The 27,768-nt window shown below is 38.0% G+C and overlaps 1 pseudogene; it reads right to left on the bottom strand.

Moving 5' to 3' along the window:
• Window positions 1-25,705: 25,705 nt before the first annotated feature.
• LOC117979553 (ubiquitin domain-containing protein UBFD1-like) lies at window positions 25,706-26,471 on the bottom strand (annotated as a pseudogene).
• Between the last annotated feature and the right edge of the window lie 1,297 nt (window positions 26,472-27,768).

Here is a 27,768-nt window from a genome sequence, read left to right as displayed (position 1 = left end):
AGGTTATCAGCACATATAAAGTGCTAGAACTGAATGAGATCATCTAGGTGCAGTAAGAAGGTAGAAAAGAGAAGGGTGACTGGCCAAGAGCCCTCTGGGTCTCTATGGTTTAGACTAGACCACAATGTCTAGCAATGGCCTGGTGGGAGGAAAATTCAGTGGTATAGAAGTTACATGAAGTACCCTAAAGCAGATGAAGCCAGAATGCAAAGTTACAGAGCTTGACATTTCTTTGGTTGGTCTTGAATAAATTTGTCAAGGTTCTGACTCCATTAAATCTGAGTTTCAGGAGAACAACTTTGTGTTTGACTCATTGCTTTATTCTTCATGCTACATTTTGCATGTTAATATGACATACATGAGAAATCAATCAAAAAATATTATATTGAGTGCCTTCTATGTACCACAAAAGATTAAAACTATGAAATAAAAGTAGCTTTAAACTGAGATCGTTATAAAACAACAACAAGAACTCAAACTGAATGTAATGAATATTGGTTTTCTTTTCTGATCATGTTCGCCCAAAAGCTCTTTAAGCTGATAACCTCAGTAAAGTCTCAGGATACAAAATCAATGTGCTAAAATCACTAACACTTCTATATACCAACAGTCAAGCCAAGAACCAAATCCCATTCACAACTGCCACAAAAAGAATAACATATCTAGGAATACATTTAACCAGGAAGGTGAAAGAGCTCCACAAAGAGAACTACAAAACACTGCTCAAAGAAATCAAAGATGATACAAACAAACAAAAAAAATCCATTTTCATGGATAGGAAGAATTAATATTGTTAAAATGGCCATACTGTCCAAAGCAATTTATAGATTCAATGCTATTCCCATTAAACTGCCATTGATATTCTTCACAGAACTAGAAAAAAACCATTTTAAAATTCACATGGAACCAAAAAAGAGCCTAATTAGACAAGGCAATCCTAAGCAAAAATAACAAAGCTGGAGGCATCATGCTATCTGACTTCAAATTATACTATAGGACTACAGTGACCAAAACAGCATGGTACTGGTACGAAAACAGACATAGAGACCAATGGAACAGAATAAAGAACCCAGAAATAAGGCCACACCTACAACTATCTGATCTTGAACAAAACTGACCAAAACAAGGAATGGGGAAAGGACTCCTTGTTCAATATATGGTGCTGGGAAAACTGGTTAGCCATATGCAGAAGATTGAAGCTGGACACCTTCCTTAAACCATATACAAAAATCAACTCAAGGTGGATTAAAGACTTAAATGTAAAACCCAAAACTATAAAAATCCTGAAAGACAATCTGGGCAATACCATTCTGGACATAGGAACAGGCAAAGATTTCATGACAAAGGTGCTAAAAGCAAAAGCAAAAATTGACAAATGGGATCTAATTAAACTAAAGGGCTTCTGCATAGCAAAAGTAACCATCAATAGAGTGAACAGAAAACCTACAGAATGGGAGAAAATATTTGCAAACTATGCATCTGACAAAGGTCTAATATCCAACTTCTATAAGGAACTTAAACAAATTTATGAGAGAAAAACAAACCCATTAAAAAGTGGGCAAAGGACATGAGCAGACACTTTTCAAGAGAAGATATACATGAGGTCAACAAGCATATGAAAATAAGCTAAACATCACTGATCATCAGAGAAATGCAAATCAAAACCACAATGACATACCATCTCACACCAGTCAGAATGGTTGTTATTAAAAAGTCAAAAAACAAGGATGCTGGAGAGGTTGTGGAGAAAAAGGAACACTTTTACATTGTTCGTGGGAGTGCAAATTAGTTCAACCATTGTGGAAGACAGTGTGAAAATTCCTCAAAGACCAAGAGACAGAAACACCATTTGATCCAGCAATCCCATTACTGGCTATATACCTGAGCTAATATAAATTTTTCTATCATTAACCTGCACACGTATGTTCATTGTAGCACTATTAACAATGGTAAAAACATGGAATTAACCTAAATTCCCGTGAATGGTAGACTGGATAAGGGAAATGTGGTACATATATGCCATGGAATACTATGCAGCCATAAAAAATGAGATGATTCCTTTGCAGAGACATGGATGGACCTGGAGGCCATTATCCTTAGCAAACTAAATGTAGGAACAGAAAACCAAATACCACATGTTCTCACTTATAAGTGGGAGCTAAAGGATGAGAACACATGGACATGTATAGGGGAACAACACACATTGGGGTCTATTGGAGGGTGAAGGATGGAGGGTAGGAGGTGGAAAAGGATCAGGAAAAATAAGCAATGGGTACTAGGTTTATACCTGGGTGATGAAATGATCTGTACAACAAACCCCCATAACACAAGTTTACCTATATAACAAACCTGTACATGTACCCCTGAACTTAAAAATTAAATAAAAAGAAATATTTGCTGGTTCTTATTCCAATGCCAAGCATAGTGACCATAAGAAATAGTAATTCAAGGCAGTGTGAGACCCAATCCCTGCTTGCTGTGACTTCTCAATGTACTGGGGAAGTGTTCATGTAAACAAGTAATTAGAATGCAAAGTGATAAAATCTATACTATCACACATTCCTAACTATGGGAGGACAGATGGGGTATGACTTAACTTGCCAGGGGGAGTTAAGAAAATCTTTCTGTAAAAATAATTTCATTTTCCATAATAAAATAACACTTTTAATTTTGCAGTAGAGAGCAAATCTCCATGTGAAAGGAGTCATGGGCCTTATAACCCCCAAACCTTTTCCCAGATACTTGTTTTCCCCTTGGGGAAGTAGTCACAACTGCTGCCCAAACCATGGTGACCGCAAGAAGGCACTGCTCTTCCATTCACATTCACTCTGGCCCAGATGATCCCCTGTAGCAGAGAAGAGTAGGAAGGATTATTTACTAGATCTAGGAGATAACCACTGGAAACAAAATTCAGTAATATACAACTAGAAGAACAGTTCTTCTTCTTCTTTTATTATTATTATTATTATTTATTATTATTATTATTTTGAGATGGAGTCTGGCTCTGTCACCCAGGCTGGAGTGCAGTGGCACAATCTCGGCTCACTGCAAGCTCCGCCTCCTGAGTTCATGCCATTCTCCTCCCTCAGCCTCCCGAGTAGCTGGGACTACAGGCGCCCGCCACCACTGGCTACAGCCCGCCATCACCGGCTAATTTTTTGTATTTTTTTTTTTTTTTAGTAGAGAAGGGGTTTCACCGTGTTGGCCAGGATGGTCTTGATCTGACCTCGTGATCTGTCCCCCTCAGCCTCCCAAAGTGCTGGGATTACAGGCATGAGCCACCGCGCCCGGCCTAGAACAGTTCTTACTTAATCCTTTCACCCTACTTAGAAAGCTGGCAAGCTGGCAGGCGACATGACTTTATGACATACTCCCATGTGCCCCCCAGGTTTTGAACAATTGCCCGTTAGCTAGCCAGCTAGCTAGCTGGCTCTGATTCCTCTTCATTTTCTCCCAAAGAGAGCATATTGTTTTGCAGAGCAGTGAGGAAGTTATCATTGAAGTAATCTGGAATCCACTCTACTTACTTTTTTTCCCCCTGGAGATGGAGTCTCGCTCTGTCGCCAGGCTGGTGTGCAGTGGTGCTATCTCAGCTCACTGCAACCTCCTTTTCCCGGGTTCAAGCAATTCTCCTGCCTCAGCCTCCCGAGTAGCTGGGACTACAGGCATGCGCCACCACACCTGGCTAATTTTTGTATTTTTTGGTAGAGACAGGGTTTCACCAGATTGGACAGGATGGTCTTGATCTCCTGACGTCGTGATCCACCCGCCTCGGGCTCCCTAAGAGCTGGGATTACAGGTGTGAGCCACCACGCTTGGCCCACTCTACTTACTTTTTAAAAAGTTAGTCATATTTCAACTATGGAACTTTATTATTAGTAACACTTTAGTTGTGATACATCTCATAACCAATTGTGACAGGTCAGGGTGTTGAAATATTAATAGTATGAAAGCTGCTGATCGTGATAATCTGGTTTATATGACTGAGTTGCTCATCTTGTGCTTATGGTTCACTATAGTGAGACCTCCTTACCCACCTCCACATCTGCCTCTGAAAGACAGATGCTGCCTTTTCCTAGTCATCTGGCATAGCTCAGCTCCAGAGATCCATTTCCAAGAGTCTGAGGGACAGACGAGCAGGCAGGAGACTCACTCCTTTTTGTGGTTTAGGGCTTAGCTCTTCCCCTGTGTAATTGACACTAGGAATGGCCAACTCTTCAGGGGAGAGTCCAACCTTAATAACAAGATTGTAGCCATATCTTTAATAGTATAATCATATCAAAATATCCTACAATTAAGCTTAGCATCTGTGTAAGACTGGGAGATGACATTTAATCTTGACCTTGAAAGATACATAGACATTTTCTCAGCAAAGAAGGGTTGGAAATGGAATAACAAGCAATATACCAGAGGCATAAAAGCCCATGAAGTTTTAGAGGAATGAAAAGTAGTCTCCAGTCTTGCTGGATGTAGGATGTATTAGAGAACTTGGTATTCATAATTATGTGATGGGTAAATTACTCAATGGTGATACAATTTTGATATTTTCTGCCTGAAATAAATATTAAATGAATCAGCTATTCATAATCAAGTAATTGCTCAGGAGAAGTTCTAAACTCATTAGGTACATACCAGAAAGGATGTCTGATTTTATTGTAGGCAGAGTAAAAGTCAGATTTCCTAAGGTAAATGTAGGAACCAAGATAGAATGTGGTAGACCAAGCTGTGCTCAATAGAGAAATTCATAACTAGAGACATGGAACCCACTTTCTTTCACTTTTTTCTTTCCTTCTTTCCCTTCGTTCTTTCTTCTTTCATATATGCATACATTTATTTTGTATCCTTTCCCCCAAATATATTACATGTCTACTTTATGCCAGCCACAATTCTAGGCACCATGATTAAGCAATAAACAAAGGTAGATATGGTATCTGCACCTCCCCTTAAAGAATTTGGGGCAAGGTATAAGAGAAAGACATTAACCAGTCACCCAAATGCTGTGGAATTACACCTTCTCTATTATGAAGATCCCTGGAGATCTAAAACTTGTAATAAAGAGGTGTAGCCTAGTCTGAAAAGATCATATAATGTAGCAGTTAACCCCATGAACTCTGGAATCAGGATGCCTAATTTTGAATCTTAGCTCTATCACTTTCTAGCTGCTCTTGGGAAAATTACTTAACCTGTCTGAGCTTTAATTTTCTCATAGAATAATGTATATTATAATGAATTGTGTTCCAAAAATGGAGACTAAAAAAGATAGTTTTAAAAATTTACTACATTATTATGTGTAAAGCACTAGAAAAGAGCCTATTACATACTAAGTGCTTGATAAATGCTAAATGTTCTCACCATCACCATTATTACTTATGGTGAGTCACAGTCGGGTTGCGGGGGGTGCTTAACAGAAAGATTTCCTTGAAGAAGTGATAACTGAGCTGAAATCTGGAGACTAAAGAGAAGTTACCAGGGAAGGGTAGAGTGAGTGAGTTGTGAGGAGAACCTATATAATAAAGGCTTTATTTCTGGAGGGAACATGGCAAGTTCAAGGTACTGAAAGAGGGTCAGTTAGGCAAAGAGAGTTGGGGAAAATTGTGCAAGAGAGGTGAACAGGGAAGAGATAATACGTGGTATTGTAAACAATATTAATAATTTGGGTCTTTATTCTAAGAGCAATGAGAACCCATGGAAGGTTTTGATAAAGAAGGCTGACCTAATTAGATTCTCATTTTGTAAAAAATCTGGGCCAGCGCAGTGGCTCAGCCTGTAATCCCAGCACTTTGGGAGGCCGAGGTGGGCAGATTGTCTGAGCTCAGGAGTTCAAAGAAGGGTCTAAAATTCTGGCTTATGCAAGAGGGTGTTGATGACACTCACATAGACTGGACCATGGAACAGGATTAGGTTTGAAGAAAGAGGACAGCAGGAAGTAAGTTTGATTTCACACATGCTGAGTATGAGGTACATTTTTTTTTTTTTTTTCCAGAGACAGTGTTTTGTTCTGTCGCCCAGGCTGGATTGCAGAGGTATGATAATAGCTCACTTTTACCTTCAACTCCTGGGCTTAAGCAATCCTCCCACCTCAGCCTCCCAAGTAGCTAGGTGCACATCACCATGCTCAGCTAATTATAAAAAATATTTTTTAAGAAACTGGATCTCCCTATGTTGCCCAGGCTGATCTGGAACTTCTGGCCCCAAGTGATCCTCCCACCTCAGCCTCCCAAAGCCCTGGGATTACAGGTGTGAGCCACATTGCCTGTTCCTGAGACTTCTAAAAGAAGATGTCTAGAAGGTTTGAGGCATAGCAATGATGTCTGAATGTGTTTCATGTGAAGATATGTATTTGCATATCAACTATTTAGAGGTGGTGTCTGAAGCCTAGGGAGAATGTATAGATAAGAAAATCTAGAGCAGTGCTGTCCAATAGAACTACAATGTAAGCTACATATGTAATTTACTATGTTCTAGTAACCTAATTAAAAAATAATAAAAATGTGAAATTAATTTAATAATATTTATTTAATTTAATATATCAAAAATATTGTCATTTCAACATGTAATAATGTAAAAAATTAATAGGATATTTTACTTTACTTTTATCTCACCTAGCTTTAGAAATCTGGTGGGTTCATCACACTTAGAGCACATTGTAATTCAGACTATATACATTTTAGGCACTCAGTAGCTACATGGCTACTGCTACCAGTTGGACAGCACTTACTTGTCTTGGAAAGGAGTGGAAAGGGAGGATAAAAGAAAGAGAAGAAAGAGGGCAAATGGGAGAAGAGGAGAGATAGTGTAGCATGGTAAAAATCAAGGAGATAGTATATCCTAGAAGAAGTGAGTGGTCAAAATGTTCAACTGACTTCAGCCTTCGCCGCTGTAATAGGTATTTTTCCCCTGAAACTGTGTAGTTCTGCCATATTTTGGAAAACCTTAATTGACTGCACTGTCAATTCTTTAGTTCATGACTCATTTCTCTCAATTTTTAACATTAAACTTCTTTAAAAAGAGTCTATACATGCTGCTGTTATTAACAATCTGCAACCCAACTTTTGTTCCCATCATTTTGCAAAAACTGGACCCTGTAGTGACCTATTCATCAAGTCAAATGATCTTTCCAGAACTTTTTATCTTTTCCTCTCTAAAATACTGAACAGCTTAAACATTCTTTCATTATTGAAATGGTTTCTTTCCATCTCAACATGGGCATTTGTTTTATCTCTGACCATCTCTTCTCTGTTAGAAAACATTAACTCATAGCTGGATGCAGCTGGTTCTCAAATCTTCATTTGCAGTCCTAATCATGTTGGATATGTGGGATAGTCCCATAATATCTAATTATTGCCTCAAATTCACCATGCTTGAAAGGGAAATTACTTTGTCCGATAAAAGAAATTTTCTTCCTGACTAGTCTGTCACAGAATATAAGAGATGAGTCAGAAAGGGCATCCCTGAGGATGCTCACATAAGGTGAGGCTGGGGTGTACTTTGTAGTGAACCAGATAGCAAGGAAAGCAGAGACAGAAACAGCATTCCAGATTGTAGAATCTGTTTACTCAACAAAGAGCATCAGCTGCTTGCTACGTGCCATGCATTGTGCTACTCTCTTGGGATAGGCAGTGAGCAAGTCAAGCATGGACTCTTCCCTCATTGGGCTTATCATCTCGTGGTGGAGAGAGACACATTAAATAAATCATGACAACTGGATTAAATAGTGTGAAGATAGCGTTTGGAGGCTTTGAGTTGGGAAGTAGCTTAGTGCGTTCTGGGAACTGAGAAGTCAGTGTGAATTATGGGAATAGTAGCAGCAAATGGGGCTAGAACAGGAGTCAGGGTCAGCTATCATAGGGTTTTATAGTCCAGGCTCAAGACTCCCAAGTGTGTACTAAGACCAATGGGAAGACATTCAACTTCTCCAGGCTCCATACTATCATCTTTGGCACTACCATTATCCTCACTCCCTGTATCCAACTTATTATCAAGTTGTCATCAAGTTCCATGGATTCTTCCCTAATAAACGTCTCTCATTCTAGTCACTTGTGTTGTTGTTCAGGTCTGTATCCTGTGATTCTCATCTCATGTAATTCAGGGCTGTAAAATACCATAACAAACATTGTTCAGTACCATAACATTGAACTGGTACCAAAAATATTAAAATTCTGTCTCATAAATACATAAGAGAGCTTGGTCATATCAGTGAGCAGTTCTGTTAAGACAGAAACAGTATGAGGGACAACAAAGAAAAGATTTCATTAATTATGGATACTTTTATAGACATTATAAAATGTTATTATACTATAGTAGTAATTTTGTTGGAATTATTGATGTCTTATTTAATGCTCTTGTGTCTTCGTGTTTTAGATAATGGTGCTAAAATAGCTAATATTTAAAGTGTATTATAAAAAACACAAACATGTTTGAGAATCATTTCTTTTCTTTTCTTTTTTTTTTTTTTTTTGAGACGGAGTCTCGCTCTGTTGCCAAGGCTGGAGTGCAGTGGTGCGATCTCGGCTCACTGCAAGCTCCGCCTCCCGGGTTCAGGTCATTCTCCTGCCTCAGCCTCCCCAGTAGCTGGGACTACAGGCGCCCGCCACCACGCCCGGCTAATTTTTTTTGTATTTTTTTAGTAGAGACGGGGTTTCACCATGTTAGCCAGGATGGTCTTGATCTCCTGACCTCGTGATCCGCCCGCTTCGGCCTCCCAAAGTGCTGGGATTACAGACGTGAGCCACTGCGCCCGGCCGAGAATCATTTCTTTATTGTCTCATTACTGCACTATTACAATACTGCCGCATGTGATGGTTCTTTGTCTTGCTTACATCCATTTTATACATAGGTATATCACATTTTATTGCATTTCACTTTATTATACTTCGCAGATATTGTTTTTTTTTTACAAATTGAAGATTTGTGACAACCCTGTGTCAAACAAGTCTATCCATACCATCTTTCCAACAACTTGTGCTTACTTTCTGTCTCTATATCATGGTTTTGTAAGTGTCACAATATTGCAAAACTTTTCATTATTATTCACTCTGTTATGATAGTCTGTGATCAGTGATCTTTGATGTTACTATTGTAATTGTTTTGGATGCTACAAACTGCACTCTTATAAGACAACAGACAATTAATAAATGTTGTGTGTGTTCTGACTATTCCACTGATCAGCTGTTCTCTCATTTCTCTCTCTCTCTTCTTGGGCCTCTCTATTCCCTGAGCCAAAAAAATATTGAAATTAGGCCAACTAATAACCCCATGATGGACTCTTAAGTGATCAAGTAAAAGAGTCACACATCTCTCACTTTAAATTGTAAACTAGAAATGATTAAGCTGATTGAGGAAGTCATGTCAAAAGCTGAGATAGGAAGAAGGCTACGCCTCTTGTGTCAGTTAGCCAAGCTGCAAATGCAAAAGAAATTAAAAGTTTTTCTCTAGTGAACACACAAATGATGAGCAAAACAGCCTTACTGCTTATATGGAGAAATAAAACAACAAAACTGAGGTGACAGCACACCTATTTACAGCATGGTTTACTCAATATTGTAAGCCCATTGTTGAGACCTATTGCTCAAAAAAAAACACCCAATTTATTTCGAAATATTATTGCTGATTGACAATATGCCTGTTCACCCTAGATCTTTGATAGAGATGTATAAGGAGATTAATGTTGTTTTCATATCTGGTAACACAACATCCATTCTGCAGCCTGTGAATCAAGTAGTAATTTTGACTTTCTAGTCTTATTATATAAGAAATATATTTCATAAGGTAATAGGTGCCATAATTAGTGATTCTTTGGATGGATCTGAGAAAATTAAATTAAACTTTCTGGAAAGAATTTATAATTCTAAATGCCATTAGGAACATATGATTGGTGGGAGGAGGTCAAAATATCAAAAATAACAGGAGTTCGGAAGAAGCAGATTCCATGGATGATTTTGAAAAGCTCCGTACTTCAGTGGATTAAGAAACTGCAAACGTGGCACAAATAATGAAATAACGAGACCTAAAATTAGAAGTGGAGCTTGAAGATGTGACTGCATTGCTGCAATACTGTGGTAAAACTTGAACAGAAGAGCTGTTTCTTATGAATGAGTAAAGAAATTGTTTTTTGAGATAAAATCTACTCCTGGTGAAGATGCTGTGAACATTGTTGAAATGACAACAAAGGATTTAGAATATTACGTAAACTAAGTTGTTAAAGCAGCGGCAGGGTTTGAGAGGTTTGATTCTAATTTTGAAAGAAGTTCTACTGTGGGTAAAATGCTCTCAAACAGTATCACATGCTACAGAGAAACCTTTTGTGAAAGGAGGGTTCAGTCAATGTGGCAGGCTTTATTTTTGTCTTTTTAAAAGAAATTGCCACAGCCACTCCAGCCTTCAGCAAACACCATCCTGATCAGTTGGTGGCCGAAGCCGTCAACATGAAGGCAAAACCCTCCACCAACAAAAGATCACTATTTGCTGGTCTCAGATGATGGTTAGCATTTTTTAGCAATAAATTATTCTTTAAGATATATACATTGTTTTTTGACATAATGTTATTGCACCATCAGTAGACTATAGTACAGTGTAAACATAACTTTTATACGTACTAGGAAACCAAAATATTTTATATATTCATACCTTCTGAAGATATCTGCATATATGGCCCCTTGTTTATAGACACTTTTCTACAACAGCCAAACTTGTGAGCTACCCAACTAGGCCACAGGCTTTCCTGCTTCCTCTTCTTGCCTTTGCCAACCTACCTAGCCTGTTCGTTACTCATTTCCTTCTAGAATCTGCCTGATGTCAAATTGATCTTTAGTGTTTTTCTCGGTTATCCGGGTTAGAATTCTGTGCCACTTTTTAGGTCCTATGATAGACACAGTTGCCCTGCCCTTTGCCCCGGACCTACTCCGTGGGTCACACGCACACAGTTCCTGTACAAATTGACTAAGGCTTTTCGTGCCTTTTTTTTTTTTTTTTAAAGTTCCAGGCAGAACTTGCAGGTACATTTGTGCCCTGGTGGTTTGCTGCACCTGGTAACCCATCATCTAGGTTCCCTCCCCTCATCCCCCACCCCCCACTCCCTAACAGGCCCCAGTGTGTGTTGTTACCCTCCCTGTGACCATGTGTTCTCATTGTTCAACTCCCACTTATGAGTGAGAACATGCAGTGTTTGGTTTTCTGTTCCTGTGTTAGTTTGCTGAGGATGATGGCTTCCAGCTTCATCCATGTCCCTGCAAAGGCCATGATCTTGTTCCTTTTTATGGCTGCATAGTATTCCATGGTGTATATGTACCACATTTTCTTTATCCAGTCTATTATTGATGGGCATTTGGGTTGGTTTCCATGTCTTTGCTATTGTGAATAGTGCTGTAATAAACATACATGTGAATGTGTCTTTATAGTAGAATGATTTATATTTCTTTGGTTATATACCCAGTAATGGGATTGCTGGGTCAAATGGTATTTCTGGTTCTATATCCTTAAGGAATTGCCACACTGTCTTCCACAATGGTTGAACTAATTTACATTCCCACCAACAGTGTAAAAGCGGTCCTATTTCTCCACAGCCTCACTAGCATCTAATGTTTCTTGACTTTTTAATAATCCCTATTCTGACTGGTGGGAGATGGTATCTATTGTGGTTTTGATGTCCATTTCTCTAATGATCAGTGGTGTTGAGCTTTTTTCACATGTTTTTTGGCTGCATAAATGTCTTATTTTGGGAAGTGTCTGTTCAATCTTTTGCCTACTTTTTGATGGGGTTGTTTGTTTTTTCTTGTAAATTTGTTTAAGTTCCTTGTAGATTTTGGATATTAGCCCTTTGTCAGATGGGTAGATTGCAAAAATTTTCTCCCATTCTGTAGGGTGTCTGTTCACTCATGATAGTTTCTTTTGCCATGCAGAAGCTCTTTAGTTTACTCTGGCCATGCAATTTCACCTCGCTTTGGAAAGGGCCAGGATGACATCATCAGAAATTTAACACTGAGGGAATGACCCTCAACCAATAAAAATGGGGGCTGGGGCTGGGCGCAGTGGCTCACACCTGTAATCCCAGCACTTTGGGAGGCTGAGGCAGGGGGATTACCCGAGGTCAGGAGTTTCAGAACAGCCTGGCCAACACAGCAGAACCCCGTCTCTACTAAAAATACACAAAACTAGTCTGGCCTGGTGGCGCGCATCTGTGGTCCCAGGTACTCAGGAGGCCGAGGCAGGGGAATCACATGAACCCGGGAGGCGCGGGTTGCAGTGAGCCAAGATTACAGCCACTGCACTCCAGCCTGGGCAACAGAGTGAGACTCTGTTTCAAAAAAAAGGGGAGGCGGGGGTGGTCAGTGGATATGTACTTTGACTTTGACTTTCTCACTGCATGGTGAAAAATGTTGACGTGTGTTTTTAAGTCTTTCAGAAAGTCCCTGATTTCTTATAGATGTAACCTACTTATTAATGCATTAATGGGCTTTCCTCCTTCCTCTATCTCACTTCTTCATGCTCATTATGCATCTTGAATTACTAACCACATAAACTACTTGCACCCTTATCCTTTTCTCAAAGTCTGCTTTTGGAGAAACTCAAAGTAAGATTGGACTGGACAACACACTCACCAGCACTGTTTTTTTATATTTTCTTATTCAACCCTTACTTACCCAACTGTCATGTTATCTCTTTGAAAGTGAAGCTTTGGGGTTTTGTTGTGGGAGTTTTATTAAATGATATTTGTAAAAATCTTAAGTTCTCTGTAAGAGGAGCCATTATGGTTGTTACTGAGTGCTTTTGTAGTTGAAAGCCCTCACAACATTATATAAGAGAAGAAGAGCAAGGAATAGTTATTGACTAAATTATTACAGTGTGATGGTGCTAAAAGGAATTCAGGCCAAAACCAATTCAAGGTCCTTCACTAAAGGGGCTATACCATTTTAACGCTGAAGAGTGTAGAGATACTTTACGAAATAAACCTTTGATACAGATTACCTTGGAGACAGGGCACTAGGGTGATTTGTCTGAGGTTAGATTGTTGTAGGGTTTTTTTTTTAAATAAAATAAATTATTTTAAAAAATCAGCTTTCTGGAGAGATTTTCTAGGGTTCTCTGTTTCATATAATAAAAATGTGATCCTCAAAGAGTAAACTTCAGCTCTGCTGGCTAATGATGTCTCTGGCCCAAAGGGATGACTCAATTCAAATGCTCTTCTGATTCTGTCTCACTAATGTATCTTTACCAGAAATCCCTATCTAGTTCCTAATTACATCCATTGTGCATTGCTTACAAATGAAACACAACCTCCTTACAGTTATGGAACTTGTCCAATTTCCAATCTCTGAGGGGCCAAACTTTTAATAAAGTCTCCAGTGAGGACATTCAGGTTTACTAAAACTTTCACTGAGTATTATTAATTTAGGCAAATCTCCCCAGCTAACCAGTTAAAGTTAAAATTAACCAAGTCATACACAGATTTAATAATTCTCAGTGAGCTTAATTTCTTTTCCGAGAGCGGTACCCAAGAAAATCTTCAATTTTTTTTCTAGTCTGGAGTAAAAATAAAAAACAAAAACAGAAAGAAGCATCTATAAACTGGGCTGTTTAATGTATTTTGGTACTCTGTATTAGAATCTTTTATTTATATTTATATAGATATAAAATAACAATATCAATATATTATATTAATGTACAAATATAAATATAAACTTACTTATATTTATAAACTTGATGGTGATGATAACATCCAAGCCTGAGGTGAAAGACTGAAAAGGGATTTCCATGTGATATTGTTTTTGGAAGAAGCCATAGTTTTTCTTTTCTGTTTTTTTGTTTCATTATCTATTTGTTTTTACTTTGCTTCCAATTAGCAGGAATGGATTCTCTCTGACTCAACTCTTTAATTACCAAGGCATTTTCAGCCATCATACCCTGAGTTTACAGCTGAGGCTTTATGTATTTTTAAAAATTAAGATATAATACACTTGGGATATAGTATAAAAATCTTCTGTGTATCGATGAATTGTTATTTATCCACCTGTGTAATATAATCACCTTAGTTGTTGATATCCTCTAATGTACAGCACTTTTCTTCATTTTATATATCCTTTTCTTCTGCCTCACCTTCTTTTCCATTTTCCCTCTTCCCATCTCTATGTTTATCCCTACTACCTCCCATTTCTCCACCTTCTCTACATCTCTCTCTACTTACAGCTGCTCTCCACTTCTATTCTCCCTTTTGTTCTCCTACCTAGTCTCACTTCCTCTTGTGTAGGTGTATCTGGAAGTTCCTGTGCTGGTTATAACCTGTTGCTTGATTTTATTACTCACCACTGTAGAATCTTGCTGAAGCTCTAATTGAGCCCAGGATCAAAGCATTTCTATAGAGGATAAAGTGGGACGGCTATGATTGGCCATTTCATACCCACAGTGTTTGGGAGAAACAGTCCAGCCCCTCTTTTAAGAAATGAGCAAGACACTGATTCCATCACATTGACTCAAGCTGGCTTTCAAACCAGAGGACTGGATGCCGAATCAAGCTGCCTGATCTGTCTGGACATGTCACTCTGACACTGGCATTCAAAACAGTAGGTGAAGGTAGCTTTATGGACAGAAGAAAGAAAGCCAGTATTTACCAGTTCCTTATGTATTTACATTTTTTCAAAATGAAAAGTTTTTATCATAAAATTGTAACTTTTATACACCATGCATAGGAAAAATGAAACAAAAGAAAACACAGCCAGAAATATATAAAAAAGAACTTAAAAATCTATGAAATATACACACTTGGTGGCTAACTAAAAATAAGTATTATTGACATTTTAATTTATATCTTTTCAGAATTATTTCTCCTATTGTTTTAGAAACTTGGAATCATATTGGAAAGAGTGTTTTAACTTAACATATTAGAGAAATCTGTCCTTATCAGCAAGCAAAAATTATATAATTAAGCATAATCAATATGTACCACTATTTTAAATTCATTCCCTTTTAATGGGTATGTGGCTTAATTCAATTTTTCTATTATAGATAAGCTACTAATTAATATCCATTAAATATATCCTTGCTCTCTAGTCTAATAGGAATGAAATATTTGCATCAAAGTGTATGAACATTGTAAAGGCTTTTGATCTACTTTGCTAAAGTGCTCTCCAGAAAGATTGAGTTAATCTGGGAAGTCTCTGCCCCATTACGCCACCAACAAACTGACTAACATCATCCTTTTTAGTTTTTGCCAAACTGATATTTCTTCTTTTTCCTTGCTTCAGGAAAATAAAATAGATAGAACCCCAAAACTTGTTTGCCATTTGTATTTCTTTTTTGATAAATGTCTATTGATCTTTCCTTTTATTCAAATGTTTGCCTTTTTCATCATGATGTGTTAAGAGCCTCTTATGCAACAAAGGTGTTAATATTTCCCTTTCTCTCATAAATGTCCTGAATATTTTTCTTATAATATTATTTGTCTGTTAACTTTTTTTTACATATAGAAGTTTTAAAGTTTTACATTGTCCCTGTATCAAGGTATACTCAGGAAAACGGAGCCCTTGCCAACTATTTAAATAGAGAAAATGCAATTCAGGAAATAATTACAAAGGGTGTGAAAAGTAAAAATTCAAACAAGGTAACCTGTGATAAGCTCCTACTGGGAGGACTGGTGTTAACAGAACTCAGAATTCTGTCCATAGGAGAGGTTATTCTGCAGAAGCTGGAATCTCTCTGGTGATACAGCTAAGTGCTAGAGACAATGCCTATAGCAGACAAAGAGTGAAGAAATATTGTGGCTTATATCCTCCACTCTCCAATTTCTTATTAGTGTCTGCCACTGGGAAAATCTAGCCAGAAGTCATTTGAAAGAAATTCTGGGAAATATAGCATACAAAGGCAATTTGACTGCGATATAAAACTGACCAGGGGAAGCCGAGAAATAGAAGGGGAAGCTGAGAAATAGATTGAGGGTAAACAGCGAGTGTTTAAGAGAATCATATACATTAATTATTTCTATTTATGACTTCTGGCTCTGGCGTTAATAAAGTCCTCTTTTTCCCCAAGATTATTTCTTTTATTTGTATTTAATTTTGAGTCTTACATTTTTAGTTTACATAAAATATACGTTGGTGTAAAATGTGAGTATGTTCCCTGACAGAGGAAGGTCCAGCTGCTTGTTCTCGAGCTCTAATAACGAGACGCAGACGAACTAGGAAAGATGGGAGTTTATTTCTGCAACCAGTTACAGGGAGAAGGTCAGAGTAACTCACCAGACCATCTCAAAGTTACAAATTTTTTTCTGGTACTTATATACATTTTAAGCTCCATGCTATGTGCAGGATTGCACCTACAAGCAGAAGAGTTTCATTCAATCTATGTCTAATCTTTAATTAGGGGGTCTGGGGTCTGGAAAGCTTTCTTTAGAGTCTAAGTTTCTTAATCTTAATACAGAACCAGGTGTATATGTAAGAATGCTATTACTATTCAATCACACTTTAGGGTCTGAGAAAACCCAGGTGGGATCTTAATGGGTTTGTTTTCATATTCCCGTCCTCATACTCAGGCACCAGTTTCTCCAGTTCTTTATTTAACTTATCCACTCATCAAAATTATAGTAAAGGGTAATGGAAACTAACCGCCTGGTTGCTAATGGAAACCTGACCTGCCACAAGTAAGGATCTAACTATATTGTTTAATGACAGCCTAGTTGGCCCAACACCATCATTTGAATTAGATCTTTACCATATTGATAATTTTTAAAGAAGTTTGGGTTTATTTTTGTACTTTTTACTTAGTTCCATATATCTCTTTGTATGTGTTACAGAAGCTAAATTTCAGGTAAGTGTAAGCAAAAGTTTGGGGAATTCCTTCTGCTACACATTCATAGGGTAGAAGCTATACCTTAGGCATGGCATGACAACAATGCAGAGACAACAATCACTTTTGCCCCCCCTCATGGGTAAGGCAGAGGTTCCACACTGGGAAGCCAAGCTTAGAAAATAAGAGGCTGTGGTCCACACCCAATGCCTACTCCTAAAGCAGGGATGTCACTCAGAGAAGGAGGCCACTGTTCCCAGCGCCAAGCTTGGGAGTGTAGTCTCAGAAATTTTTCCAGGAGAAAATATGGTTATTCACATACAAATGAATGAAATTGAACCCCTATTTCACAACATACACAAAAATTAGCTCAAATGGCTCCAATACCTAAATGTAATAGATAAAACTATAAGCTCTAATAAAAATAAGTATAAATATTGTGACATTGTGTTATGCCACAGTTTCTTAAATATGACACCAAAAGCACAGGCAAAATATCAAAAATAGGTGAGATTTCATCAAAATTAGGAGTATTTTTGCTTCAGAGGATATCAGCAAGAAAGCAAAGGACATTACTAGATTTGGAGAAGATATATGAAAATCACATTTATGAGAAGAGAGTTTTATCTAGAATATATAAAGAACTCTTATCACTCAATAATCAAACCTCAAATTACCCTATTTAAAAATTGGCAAAGGATCTGAATAATTATTTCTCCAAAGAAGTTATACAAATTTCAAATAGTACATGGAATATGCTCGGCATTATTAAACATCAAGGAAATGTAAATCAAAACCCAGTGTGACACCACTTCACATGAAATATAATAACTATAATAAAAAGACAGAAAATAGCAAGTCTTGGCGAGGATGTGGCAAAATTGGAACCCTCATGCACTACTCTTGGGAATGTAAAATGGTTCAGCTACTTTGAAACACAGTCAAGCTATTCCTCAAAAAGCTAAACACAGAGTTACCATAAAACCCAGCAATAACACTCCTACCTTAATACCTAAGAGAAATGAAAAGATATGTCCATATGCAAAGTTGTATGCAAATATTCAGAGCAGCATTATTCATAATTGACAAACTAATGCTAAAGCTTATAATGAAAGATAAAAGACAGGTATAGCCGGCCGGGCGCGGTGGCTCATGCGTGTAATCCCAGCACTTTGGGAGGCCGAGGCGGGTGGATAACGAGGTCAGGAGATCGAGACCACGGTGAAACCCCAGTCTCTACTAAAAATAAAAAAATTAGCCGGGCTTGGTGGCGGGAGCCCGTAGTCCCAGCTACTCGGAGAGGCTGAGGCAGGAGAATAGCGTGAACCCGGGAGGTGGAGCTTGCAGTGAGCCGAGATCGGGCCACTGCACTCCAGCCTGGGCGACAGAGCGAGATTCCGTCTCAAAAAAAAAAAAAAAAAAAAAAAAAAAAAGGCAAGTATAGCCAACACAACACTGAAGAAGAACAAAGTTGAAGGAAATCACACTACTGATTTCATGATTCACTATGTAGCTGCAGTGATCAAGATAACATAGTATTTCTGAAAGAATAAACACAGAGTTCAAGGGAACAGCATAGACAGCTCAGAACTGACTCGCACAAATGTCGTCAGTTGATCTCTGACAGAGGAGCAAAGGCAATCTATTGAATAAAGATGGCTTTCAACAAATGGTGCTGGAACAATTGGACATCCATATACAAAAACTATAAAGGTAGACATACATCATACGTAATTCACAAACATTAAGTCAAAATGGATCATAGATCTAAATGTAAAACTAAAACTATAAGCTTCCAGAAGAAAGATAGGAGAAAATTTAGGTAATCTTTGGTGTGATTATGAGTTTTAGATACAATGCCAAAAGCATAATCTATAAAAGAAAACATTGATGTTTGTTATAGTAAAATAAAAACTTCTGCTATGAGAAAGATACTTTCAAGAGTATGAAAAGACAAGCTGCAGACTTAGAGATGACATTTGCAATACACATTTTTGATGAAGAGCTTGTATTCAATATATACAAATAATGACTAAAACTCAACAATAAGCAAATAAGTAATCCAAATTTAAAAGGACCAAAATATAGGAATAGGTATCTAACAAAATAAGATATACAGATGGGAAGCAAGCATATAAAAAGACACTAGACAAAATCCAATAATACTTAAAATACAAAACGCTAATGAGGATGTGAAGCAAGAGACACACACATACCTATCTTCAGTCTGACAGCTGAGAGGGCCTAGAAACAATGATACAGAAGAAGCAATGAACACACCTATTACCCAGATCTTGGTTTCTAATACCATTCTTCAATAAAAGGAACTAGAGTTCGTTGGCTGATTCTAGCAATGGAGCAAGAAATATACAGTATGAGTCTGGAGCATCTGGCAATGACCAAATAAAAAGGTGCTAAAAAATCCCAACCCTATAAATAGAACTTGGGAGAAGGATTTTAATCCATATTTCAATAAGAATGCAGTAAAAAAAATGGAGCAAGACAGGGTAGGGGCACATGTACATAAATGAACAAAATACGTACAGCTAGAACTAGAGTCTGATAAACTTTTTTTGCCCTGAAGACAGTCATCCCATTGAAAACAAAATTCCTGGGAAAAACATACCAGATGACCAGGACCAAGCACAGAGACAAATCAGACACAGTGATTTTGAAGAAAACATGTTGTCCTTTTGTTACCAATATAACTGGACTTATTTTTTTATCCTATGTTAAGTGACTGAACTTCAGTTTTTACCTGACAAAAGTAAAGAGAGCCTCTTTTAAGAAAAGCCCAAAGCAAACAAACAAACAAAAATACAACCCAATATATACACAATGACGTGTATATGTACAGGGACGCAGGAACCAATGGAAACAGCTTCCAGTAGCCAAAGATTACATGATTTGATCAACAAAATTAAGGAAGTAATATTTGGATATGCTCAAGTTATAGAATAAATATTGTGCGTCAATACTAATGTCAATAAATGATTAAGTAAACAAATAGGTTGAATAAACAAATATTCTGTACAAGAATTTCAACTGATTTATGTAAATATTTTGCCTTCAAAGAGTTGATGTATAAACTCTCCATTCCTTAAGTGTGTTTTGTTTGTAGTGACTTCATTCCAAAAAGTACAAGTTGGAAAGGGGAGAATCAGTTGAGTTTATGGTAGAGAAAACTGGCAAATACTGCCTTAGCCAGGTGGTCATAGTCAACATCAAGAGTTATGAGTCATGACAATAATATTTACCATTGATACAATGTGATAAGAATGGCAGTTTGTTCATAGTCTTTATCCCCTAAACCCATAACTCTAGTCTAACTATGAGAAAAATATCAGAGAGATTCCAATTAAGTGACATTCTATAAAATGCCTGACTAGTATTCCTCAGAACTTGCAAGGTGATCAAAAACGAGGAGTGGCAGAGAAACTGTCACAGCCAAGAGAGGCTAAAAAGACACATGAATAAATATAATGTGGATCTTAGATAGGATCCTGGAACAGAAGAACAACATTAGGTGTAAACTATGGAAATCTGAGCAATAAAGCATGGACTTTAGTTCATAACAATGGATCAATGTTGGTTCATGAACTATAAAACATATACCATACTAATTAAGATGCTAATAAAATGGGTAACAGCTGTGTGATATACGGGAACTCTCTGTATTATCTTTGTAATTTTCTATAAATCTGAGGCTGTTTATTCATTAAAAAGGCTTGGAGATAAAGTTCTACTTTTTAGAATGAATCCAGATAGCAACTGGAAACATTTCTCAATTTTTATATCCTCAAAGGTAATATTTTGATTCATGCAAGAATTTTCAATGGGTGCTAACATCATTTATCAAAAATTATTGAGAACAGTAAATTCACACAATATCAATGCATCAAACCCTACAAATTAGATTTTAATTAGTAAGGAAATAAGTTATCTTTTCATGAAGAGATCTGATGGACACTGCCTTGACCAAGTTATCAAACTTAGCATCCAGTAAGAAGAAAGACTGATGTTATGAATCTCTTGTGATGCAAAAGGGAAAATACAGCATACCTATATAGCCATAATTATTTAACTTGAATGAATCAAATTATGAGGAAACATCAGAAAAATATACATTGCAGGATATTTTATAATATATCTGACCAAAATACTTGAAAACTTAAATGCCATTGAAGGAAAAAAATAGATAAGATAATTCTCTAGATCGAAGGGGACTAAAATATAATAATAACTAAAAGCAAATAGTGACCAGTAATTGAATGTTTAATTAAAAGATAAACTGCTATAGGGAACAATTTTGGGATTATTGGGGAAAATTCAAATGTAAAGTACATATTAGTGATGTTAAATTTCTTTGGGATAATACTGATATGATGACTATGTAGAAAATGTCTTTGTTCTTTTGAGATATACATTATTTATTGATAAAGTGTCCTGATATCATTAACTATATATGTATTACGTGTACATATATATATGTATACATGTATTATATGTGTGTACATACATATTTGTAGATAGGCAAATGTGGTGAGTTGTTAAAAGTGTCCAGCTGTTAACAACTATTTAACAATTGTTTAAATGTTTAGTTGGTTGAAAAACCAAAAATGGGTATTAATTGTATAATTCTCTGGGCTTTTCAGTAGGTTTTAATTTTTTCTAAATAAATTCAAGGGAAAATGTTATTGATCCATATCTCTCTTGAATTTCTGTGCTATCTGCCTGCCAATTTCACAGGTTAACTTCTGGAAAAGTTTTCTTCTCATGCTACACTTTTTAATGTTATGTATACTGTGACTTAGTGGTTAAGAATCAAAATTCTGGAGGCAAGCAGCCTGGGTTTGATTCCCGAGCTCCACCTTTGTATTTCTGTGGACAAATTGTAAAATCTTTCTGTACCTTAATTTTTAAAAGTGTTTTTTTAGAAATTAAAATGTAGTTGAGTAAAAAGCTTAATAGATATGCTAAATAGTAAAATAGATGCCTCTGATAAGTCACTAAATGTTTCAAAGTATGAGACTTTTATTGAGGAAAAGCATAAAAAATAATGCCTAGCTAATTGGTAGGTAATATATACGGAAAGTCCAGTGACGAAGATTCTTTGCTTGGCCAAACTTTAGGCCACTTCTAAGCCTTCTTCTAGGCCCATCTGTGCACTTCTTTGTAAAATCCAGTTATAGAAAATAATGCTGCTAAGACAGTTCACAAGAATCCCCCACTCTCAATACCTGATCACCTTTGATATCTGATCAAATTGTTTCACTCCTTACCCCTGATATCTGATCACCTTGGCCTGCCCTCAGCAGGAATCCTGGTAGGTTGGTTTATTCAGCCAGAATTCTCCATATATTTGATATGTCTTCTTAGTAATTTTCCATCCATGAAACCCCCCTGTTCCTTGGCTACAAATCCCCACTTGTCCTCGCCATATTGGAGCCCAGTTCTATACTAGGGTCTCTCTCTCCCTACTGTAATAGTCCCGAATAAAATTTGTCTTCACCACTTTACTTGTCTGGCTGCTTTTCTTTGACAGTTTTTGGTGCTGAGATGCAGATCTGGATCAGAACTACCACTGGATTCTCAGATGTAGCAACAGGACCTCTCAGCACACACCAGGACCTTTGTCTCCAGACTGTCTGCTTGCTCATTCAGGTACTTGATGGTGAGCCCAACTCCAAAATCCATTGCTCCAGATAAATGTCCACTGATGCATGGTGAGGACAAATTTCGATTATTAAGATTTTGAGTGTACTCTCTGAAGCTGGGTTAGAGTCTCGGGCTTCTTTTGAAAGGTGCCTCCTAGGCTGGAAGGGCTTCCTGCTGCCTTGTTCAGAGTGGGAATTATTCCCTGCTTCCCTAGGCTTAATGTCTTTCTTCCTGGCTCTCTGTGAGGCCTCTCTAGTCTTTCTCTTTTCTCTATTGGATCCTGCTTCTCCCATGAGAACTACTCGGTCAGCTGAAAACCCCTAGTTTAAAACCTCTGCTGACTATATAGTCAGCCACTATGGTCTAAATACTGTTTGCTTTCTTTCCCGTGGACAAAACTTTACTGAAAACTTTTCTGAGCCACAGTGGCTCCTTTGGTGCTCCTGAGATCTCTTCAAATTAGTCCACCTGAAAGGGAGTCCTAGAGCAAAACAAAACACAAATTTCAGATGCACATTGGCCTACTTATTTTGCCTGGTATGAAGAAGGCAAAAAATGGCTAAATCATTCAAATCTTACTCAAACTACTGAAGTTATTAGACAACGTCCCCAGAAAAAAATTTCCAAGCTGATAAACTTCCTAGAGCCTCCACAACTCTTCCACACTCCCCCTTCATCTTTCTTTTGTATCACTTTCTCCCAGAATGTCCCTCACCAGCTGCATCGCCAGCCCCTGAATTCTCTGTAATCATAAGGTCCACTGGGCTTCCATCTCTTGCTGATAATGACAAGGGTGAGGCTGGTACACATTCTCAAGCAAGGTTAACAGAAGAAATTACATTTAAACATAGGTCTTGATTCAAATTATATGCCATCGCTAAGGACTTTCTGACCCCAGAAGGAAAGGGAAAGATTTATTAAACAATTTAGAATATTTCTCAGGGGACACTCTCTAAGATTCCTTCACTTATCACAACTTATCTACCTACTGGTTGGACCTGGAGATGCCTCCCTTTGGTTTGAAAAAGCCAAATGTACCACCATCTCTGAAGACCTTCAAGGATATTGGACTATCACTGATTTTCATCAGAGAATGAGGCAAATAAGAGAAAAATTACTAGGAGCCATCTCTCAAGTCTATCCCACCAAAATTGATTGCTTACATATCCAAAATTGTAAGCAACTAAAGGATGAAACTTGCTATCGTCATCAACTATAGATAACATGGGAAGAACACTTAAAGCTGGAACTGACTTACTTGACAGTTACTGCTCTGCCCACCAGCTTTGTAAATGGTCTCAGACTGGAGATCCATGATGCATTAAAGAAAAATTATATTAACTGGCAAAATTAAAACATAACTGAGTTCCACACATTAGTCTAGCATTATGTAAATAGTATTTCAGAAAGATTGGAAACCACACGCCACAAGCTTATGGCATCGCAAATGAAACAGTTAAAACAACCTGAGAATTTAAACTCACAGGAAGCTCCAAAATCACTGGCTCCTATTGATTTAGACACTTGCTAATATCATATGGAAAACAATATCTGTGCCTGGGATCCTGCAGACCTCAAGAAAAAAATAACAACAACTGAGTACCCTCCACATCAAAGATTCTTCCCTCTCTTCCAGGGAAGTAAATGTCCAGTGCCTTCGGCTACCACTAAACCACAAGGAGAAATACCTTCTTTAGGCTTTAGCAAAAACAAAGGTCAAAAAGTGACTAGAGAAAAAATTCAATTATGCTCACTGTTTTTATTTTATATTTTGTAATATATATATACACATACATAAATATATATACATATATATATAAATATATATATGTATATAAATTTATGTATGTGTATATATATAGTTTGTTTCTTTTTTGAGACAAAGTCTTATTCTGTCACCCAGGCTGGAGTGCAGTGGCATGATCTCGGCTCATTGCAACCTCTGCCTCCCTGGTTCAAGTGATTCTCCTGCCTCAGCCTCCCTGGAAGGTGGACTACAGGTACACACCACCATGCCTGCCTAATTTTTTGTATTTTTAGTAGCCACAGGGTTTTGCCATGTTTGTCAGGCTGGTCTCAAACTCCTGACATCAAACAATCTGCCCGTCCCAGAGTCCCAAAGTGCTGGGATTACAGGCATGAGTCACCGTGCCTGGCAACTATGTGTTAAATATCCAGGTCATGATATTTCATCTTCAAGTAAAATCATCAGGCTAAGTCTCTCCTGCTAATCACTTTTATCTCCCTGAAACAAAATGACAATAGAAAATGTTGGGGGGTCTTGTGGCATATTGTAAAATAAATACCTAGTTTCTGTATGACTGCCTCACTCTTTATGACTAGTGATGAGGGATTTATCCCCAAACCCAGTAGCCTGGGACCCTGTAATCAGATTCTTTGGAAAACTTTAAGGACTCTCTACTTTCACCTTTCAGTCTTAGACTTCCCAATTACTCCCTGCCCTTTTACTTGTTTTTGCATGAATGGGAAGAACATGTCCTTTGAGCGTTACCTCAAAAGCATAATGGACACCAGAGATATCTAGGGTATTATAGTCTAGCCTTAGACCCCTTAGCTAAGGTATATCCTTGTTGCCTGCAAGCCATGGCCACAACCACCAAATTTGTCCAAGATCCTGTTATTAATTAAGCACAACACTTTTCTGCATCTCTACTGATCTCTAATGAAACTTTAAAATTCTCCCCCTCCCACATCACTGTGCATCACTTTTAAAACCTTAACCTTGCAACTTGCTTCCTTTACCAACTGATGAGAAACCTCACAATTATGTCACTAACCCTAGATCATTACCTTATTCTAGGCTAAGTTTATCAGAAAGCCCCCTTGTTCAAGTTTGTGTTGATGGCTCCTACCTCAGAAGGCACGATGGGACTTGCCAGGCCCTATAAGCTGTCACTGATCAATATAAATCTCTTGAATATCATGCTTTGTCAAACTTAATTTATATTTAAACTTTTTCTCAGAATTCAGATTTATTGATTTCTGTTATGTTGACTTTTAAAATGGTATTAAGCGGTCAGATTGGCAGTCAGCAAGAAAGGGAACGGGTGATTACAAGATAAAATTAAGCTGATGGTGTAAGTACATCACCACTGGCTGCAGTCATCACATCGTCTTAGATTGAATATGGATATTTTTTTTGAACAAAGTTCCAGAGCTCTGATATGCAGGGACACTACAGATGTTTTCTGGCAATATCCTTCACTTTGGTCAGTCTCCTGAGCCAGCAGTGAAAGTGCTTTCAAAAACACTGTCATTTTCCCAGCACAGTGTTTTTGATTGCATCAACATGTTGAGTTGGAATCCAGCAGTAAGAGCCTCCTGTGGGACCCTACTGAAATATCACCATGTTGTAGTATTCATGACCCTAGTTTCACTGACCACATTTTTAATGAAGCCCGTGGGCACTTTCTCAATCTGCCCGTGAACTCTGAATACCTACAGTGCTGGCCAGAAACCGGTGAATTAGGCATGTTTGCTTCTGTCCAGGAATCTTTAGTGCTGATCTGGCCTTGTTCTAGCTTAAGTGAAGTCTCACTTTTCCCCCAGACTAATTGTGCTTGCCAGACAGGGGTAGTGTTGGAAGGGTTCCTGGGCACACCTAACAGATCATATCTTCAGGTTTTCCTTTATTTAACACTTATCTGTGTTGTTTCTGCCTGCAGAGAGGCTCCTTCTCGTTCTTTTTGGCATTTGCATCCTGCTGTGTAGTATCTTTGGGTGGGTTTACTGCTTAAACACTGCATTGTGGAGCCAACCACCATGATCTTGGCCCTACGGGTCACTTTTATTTCTCTCAATGGGTCTTATACTCAATGTCCTATTCTCAATATCTTGTACTTGGGGACCAGTCCCTTACACATGACTTTCTGCATGGCAGGTGGAAGACCTGTAATCAAGTGAATTTTCTCTTTTAGCTTGGAGCTTGTGCTGTCCAAGGGGAACTTCATGTTGTGTTTGGTTTTGTTCCAGAGGACCTTCAGGTGGTCCACCAACTCCCTGTCTGTGCTGCTTCCCATATCCTCGCTTTTGCTGACCAAGGCCTGGGCCAGGGGACTGGGCTGAGGCCAGTAGCAGGCTGCTTCAAGTGGCTCAGGAGTCCTTGGCCACCATCCCCACTGAAGCTTCAGCCTCTATGCAGTTGAGGGGCCAGGTGGGTGCCTCAGGCACCATCGTCTCAGTTACCATGTCCATGCCAGGTTTTTCCATACCATCTCGGGCTCCAGCTGCCACTATGATGATTGTGTCACCAAATTTTAAATCAGCCCAAGTGGCTGCTAATTGCTCTTACTTGTGCTTGCGTAAGAGCAGAGGGAATGAAGGTTAACATTTATTGTTATAACCACTCTTCCTTTGGATAGTACATGACATTGGCATGTTATGGAAACAGAGAGGATTCATGACAGCAGCTGGCATCTCAGTCAAAAATGGAACCCAAATAGCAGAACGCTTAGAGATAATGCTATTACCCCCAGCAGATTGCTGTATTTTAAAAGATGGACAAAAAATTCCAATGAGGCCTGGAGAAATGGATTGGTTGATATATATGCTAAATTATCAGCTTTTTCCCCAATCACCCAAGACATTCAGGTGGTTTCTAAGCCTTGATATTATGCCTTTGGGTCTCACTTCAAGGCCCTAGACTGCCAGTGGGATTATTCACCCTCCTTTGAAATAGTTCTTTGGACACCTGCTAAGAGAATAATAAAAGAAATTGCCATGGAGAAAATAACAGCTTCAGACACAGAAAACAATTGTATGGTTGAAAGCCAAACATTTCATTCACTTGGATGGGCCATGGAAACATGAAGGTGGCCACACGGTAGCTTCTAAGTTTGTGGCCATGGCTTGCAGGCAACAAGGATATACTTTAGCTAATGAGTCTAAGGCTAGACTATAATACCCTAGATATCTCTGGTGTCCATTACGCTTTTGAGGTAACGCTCAAAGGACATGTTCTTCCTATTCATGCAAAAACAAGTAAAAGGGCAGGGAGTAACTGGGAAGTCTTCTAAGTTTATCTCCCAAGTTTTTGTATATGGTTTACTTAGTGTGACCCACCACAGAAAGGACAAAATGGGAGATATATTAGATAAGTAGTGGTTTGCACTGTTTAGTTTTTATTTGGACCAAGTCATTGCCACACTTGACTCATCTGCCAGAAACATAACCCTGGAAAAACTGTAATGTGGGGCAAGGAAGGGAAGTGATTCCCCTGGAATCTTCTTTCACTTGCAAATAGATCTTATCCAATTACCAAAAGCACAAGGTTAATGATATAGTATAGATATTTGTCATCTCCAAATTAGATGTTGA

This window comes from Pan paniscus, chromosome 2 (genome assembly GCF_029289425.2).
Source record: "Pan paniscus chromosome 2, NHGRI_mPanPan1-v2.0_pri, whole genome shotgun sequence".
NCBI classification, from domain to species: Eukaryota; Metazoa; Chordata; class Mammalia; order Primates; family Hominidae; genus Pan; species Pan paniscus.
This window is presented reverse-complemented; position numbering and strand designations above follow the sequence as displayed.